Source organism: Schistocerca nitens, chromosome 7 (assembly GCF_023898315.1).
Source record: "Schistocerca nitens isolate TAMUIC-IGC-003100 chromosome 7, iqSchNite1.1, whole genome shotgun sequence".
Taxonomy (NCBI): domain Eukaryota; kingdom Metazoa; phylum Arthropoda; class Insecta; order Orthoptera; family Acrididae; genus Schistocerca; species Schistocerca nitens.
In genome coordinates this window covers 519,807,144-519,812,650 of record NC_064620.1, presented here as the reverse complement: position 1 = coordinate 519,812,650, position 5,507 = coordinate 519,807,144, and positions in this window count along the sequence as shown.

Genomic DNA, 5,507 nt, shown 5'->3' with positions numbered 1-5,507 from the left:
TCAAAATGCATATGTCACAAATGTAAATTAATCAATTCTTTCTCCTCGCTGTCCTCTCTAATATCTTTCCTCTCTATATATCCTATGTTCTCATTCGCATTGTCGCTCATTTGTTCCGATTGGGCGCCTTCTGCGCTGATCGTTTGTCATTGCCGGTTTTGTTCATTTCCATTCTCTGTATTGTCTAGGGTTGGCCTGCCGAATTTCATCATCATGTGGTGCTCCGCCTACAATCCTATTCCCACCGTGTTCATCGTAGTATCGATTCTGGTTGCCGTACCTGTAGCGTTCACGATCTTGTCCACGTCCTCGATCATTTCTGTGCTCGCGACTGATACCCCAGTTTCTATATGGCCGGTCCCGATTATTGTTCCGTTCGCGTCGCGACGACCAGTTAAGCCGTTGATTAGTACTACGGCCACGACTTCGGTCACGCTGCTGTGCCCCGCAATAACTTTGTGCATGATTAGGTGGGCATTCCCCTGTATTGTATTTCAACTCTTGGAGAAGTGTCTTAAACGTTTCCACGTCCTCTTTGCATCGTCCCGCAAGAATGACGTGGCACAAGTGCATCGGCAATTTGGTGATACATATCCTAATTAGTTCCGCAGGCCCGTATGGGTCGTATAGAAATTGATTTGCCTGCAGCATGTGGTCGAATAGGCGTGCTGGTCTGCCGAAACCAGACTGGTTCAAATTTGGCAGCATAATTATGCCATGCTTGACCCTATCTTGTGCCGCTTCCGACCAATAGGCGGACAGAAAGGCTTGTCGAAACTCCTGAGTGGAGTTGCAGTGAAGCGCTGCCGACCTCATGCAAATCGCCGGTTCGCCTTCCAAATAGCCACACATATATTCTATCTTATGTGAACTTGCCCAGTCGGGAGGAAGACAGAACTCAAATTGCTCGAGCAATGCTCGTGGATGTATTTCTTTTTGCGAATTTCGAAATATCTCAAACTTTCTCACAGTAAGGAGATGTTTGAAATCAAATCCCCGCATTTCCTCCCAGCGAGGCCCTTGAATGTTTCTATTTTTCTCATGTCTGCCCCTCAAAATACATTCTTCCCTGTCATCAAAATCTCCCTCGTGGCCGGAATCCCTCTCTGCACTGTTCATACGGCTATTATTAGTGCTATTGGCGAGTTCGGAATCACACCCAATGCGGCTTTCCAGATGCGCCACGCGTTCTTGTAATTCGCCTGTTACAGCTTTGTGCCGCCTGTTCACTTCGAATTGTCCCTTCTGAAATCTAAGAAGCGAACGCACTTCTTTGGTCTCTGCGACCGCTACCTGTGTAGTATTGTTATCGCTCTCCATCACCTTCATTGTGCCTACGATGTCTGCTAATGCTGCAATCTTATCACGTATTTGTCTGTTGTCCTCCGCCCCACTCTGCTTCAATTGTTCTACTTGCTGTTCGAGTGCGTGAATCGCTTGACAGTTGTCCACTACCGTGTTGGCTGGTTCAAATGGCTCTGAGCACTATGGGACTCAACTGCTGAGGTCATTAGTCCCCTAGAACTTAGAACTAGTTAAACCTAACTAACCTAAGGACATCACAAACATCCATGCCCGAGGCAGGATTCGAACCTGCGACCGTAGCGGTCTTGCGGTTCCAGACTGCAGCGCCTTTAACCGCACGGCCACTTCGGCCGCCACTACCGTGTTGTTAATGGACGCGGGACAATGCGTTTCCGCCTCCTGGACCCTCGAGAGTACCTGCTGGCGTTTCCTTTGGCATTCTTCTCTCAGCGCTTGGAAATTCCTAAATAGCTGTTCTTCGCTCTCTTTCGATTTCGCATCGCGACTCCGCTTGCCCCGTTCTAAGGCTTGCAGACGATCATCGATTTGTTCAAATGTATGGCCTAATTATTTCATAATATCACTTTTTATGTCACTTACCAGATTGTTTATTCTTTGTGAGATATCATCGGACACTCTCTGCATCGACTTGTCGACTTTATTTGTCTGCTGAATTACTTTTTCGTCTATTTGTTCGCCTAGCTTGCGGATCGATTTTTTAGATTTCTGTGTCATTTGTTCGCCTAGCTCGCGGATCGGTTTTTCAGATTTCTGCGTCATTTGTTCGCCTAGCTCTCGGATCGATTTTTCAGATTTTTGCGTCATTTGATCGCCTAGCTCTCGCATCGATTTTTCAGATTTTTCTGCGCTTTCTTTATTTTGTTGCAATAAGGCTTTCATGAGTTCCGCCAAATCAATTTGGTTAGTTGGAGGCAAATTAATTTCTGGCTCTGATGTGAGCCCGTTCGTCCTGTTTTGCATTTCCTCTGAAGTATTCCCCAACGTATTTTCGGAACCGTCCGACGCGTTAATATTCGAAATCAAATTATCCCCTTGGTCCATGTTCCTTAAGTTGGATACGTGTCTGCATTCATTCAATTTATACCCGGTATGTGACACACTAATCAAAATAAATGTATCCCCCAAAATTTACGACAGTCACACGAAAGGTACCCAACCTAGTACGCACTTTTTCACACACAAAACAACATTATATCTTTGATCGAAGTCAGTGCAATTTACAAGCGAGAAAATAAACTCATACGTATAAAACTAACAAATATAGAAAACATAACAAGACAAACAACACAACGCCGCTCAACAATGCAGTGAATCTTTTGAAAGTCTGCTCAGAGACAACGCAGAAGTTGTTTGAGCGCTACAGGGGAAAAAATGAAGATTATACAACGCTCGCAATCTAACGTTTCAGAGATTCCAGAGTCTAGCGGAATCACAGAACAGGGTCGCCATGTGTAATGTTGTTGCTTTATTTTGCTATGAGAGCGGTGCTGATAGACAATAAAAGCGGTTTAAAAGCTGTGAGCTGTCTGTGGAAGTTAACCTTGCATTACTGAGCAACTGTTTCACCAGGTATCCAGTCTAGCTCACCAAATTCCCAACCTGACTAACATTAATTATAATCTTTTAATAGTCATACGACAACCGGTAAATATATATATATATATATATATATATATATATATATATATAAGAGAATTTAAATAAAAATAAATAAATCAGTTCATATTTGGACATTTATTTTAACATTGATCATTGAAATTTCAGCATATTAAACTCGATTCATAACTAAACTGGTGGCTTATTTAGGACTGTGAAAATGTGAGATTGTCATCTTACGGAACACATCAAATATGGAGCCAAGATTGGGAGACTGCATACAACACTGTATTCATAAAATAACACACGAAGAACGTTGAAACATATGCAAGAGGAAATTAACCACAACCAACCGATTCAATTTTCACCCAAAGAAGTTACGTTCATAGCGCAATCCTGTACGTCATGTAATTACCACACACTGGTATACTAAATTCATACTAACTCTCTGTGAAATCTTCCCGAAAACAATAGCTGAGGGCTACTTTGATGATTACACCACATGCTTCACGTGGTAAACTTGGTTTACAGAAAGAGTGTAACTCCACAATAATTTTGGTAATTAAAATAAATTACATCGAAACGCAATTTACTAAAGAAAAGCCTCGAACTGGTTACTGTCGTCTTATTATTAACCTGATGGGTCAAACAATTATATAAGCATGTGGTACTAGTCTCACAAAGTACACCCCACGTGGGTTGAACATAAAGAAAAGTTGCTATGTTGAAAAATATTGTCAAGACAAGACGCTATAATCTCACGCACATTCACATTTAAGATTGATGATCTTAGTTAAAGTACTGATCAACACGTGGTACCACTTTACTCACAAAGTAGTGGCAAAGCAACTACTGGAAGGTATTCTGAACTTCACACTCCAAATACACTGCGTTGCAGTTTAAGATAACATTAGATATTTTAGAGCTAAACCTGAAATAAAGGTGATTAAATTTTCAGTTTGGCTGATCTTAAGAAATCCATTGTCCTACGGACTTAGCAGACATGCACTTAGCCGGAGATCTTACCACTTCAGACGCTCGCCGCGGACAGACTGCCGTGGTCCCTTCCTGAGGGTGGCTCACAAATACAAACGGAAGTGGCCAGAGAGGCAGCTTCCTGTACCAACATGACAAGAGACGGACAGGACCATACTAAGAATAGAAACCTCTCTGCTTTTAGAAAGCGTAGCTACCTGTTCCGACCTTGGTCCTACTGTTCTCTAGCAGACAGGCTTGTCTGCAACCCTCAAGCATGCAACTTGAAATACATTTGCTCATTCATCCTCTCACACAGAAGGGAAGGGGGATGACAGTATCTTATCATATACAGTATACAAAAGAAGGCGGATGTAAGTTCCGTATGAGACTGTGTGACATGAATTACATATAAACTATGTTTTAAAGTGTAGTAGTGTGACAGATCGTTCTTGTTTATGTGTAAAAGTAACACGTTCCACTACTCAGTCTCCTCCCAGATAGTCAGAAACGCCACAGTAAATTTAGACGAGGAATTTATGCCGTAAATGACAACAGATTTAAGAAATTAACATGAAAGGAATCCAACAGAGACCTTTCAAGCACTGTGTATGACAGGTTGTGGGTACCAATATCTTGTACGTTGTTCCGTTGAACTCCCTGTTGTGCCCCGGTCGGGTGAAGTGGAAGTTATCTCGTCGTTGGGTCGGCTGACTGCCGGTCGGTTCAGTTGTCGTCGGATCGTGAGTGTTTGGCTCGACTGCCTGTCTCACCTGAGCGAGCGTTGGTGTTTGAATTACAGGCTGACCTTTGAACATCTGGGCGCTGTTGTATGTACTTCTTTTAATTTGTTCTTGTTGTTAGTACTTGCATGGCTTCTAGCCGGTTTTGTGTTTTAAATTAGTTATTTTACTCTCAAGGCCTTCAGCCTAGATTAAAGTACCGTTCACGTAAGCCCTTTGGCATATAAAAAATGTTTTGAATTTTTAAGTCTTCGGCCTTCAGCCGGTTTCAGTTGTTTGTTCTTAAGGCCTTCAGCCTACATAAAATAACTGTTTCGCGTAAGGACTTTGGTACTTTTTTTAAAAAGAAATATGTTTTGAAGCTTCAGGTGTTCGGCCTTTAGTCGATTTAAATTAACTTGTTTCCTTCAGCCTAACGAAAGAATTGTTTTAAGATTAGGCTTGCCTTTTAAGTTTCTGATTATGCTTGCGTTTTAAGTTATTGGCCTTCAGCCGTTTTTAAATTAAACTGGCTTTCAGCCTCTAATTAAGCACCGAAGATTAAAGCTGTGTGTTTAAAAAATGTTCGATCAAATAATAAAGTTGTATGTTCGAGTGTAACCGACAGCCCCTTATTTTGGCCCCTTTCCACAATTTATTCTATCTGACTTGTCCTGCGGCTTAAGCAGGGCATTTCATCTGCTATTACGCCAATGTCAAGTAGAAAGTGCAATAAATGTTGTCTGTAACATTTAATTAATCTTCAAAAAAGACGCCAGAAAACAATTAAAAAAGGAATAATTATACCCGTATAGCGAGATAGATAAATTTGCTTGAACTTACTAGTTATGCTAGGTGACAGGCACGCCTTGTAGCTACCTTGAAGGT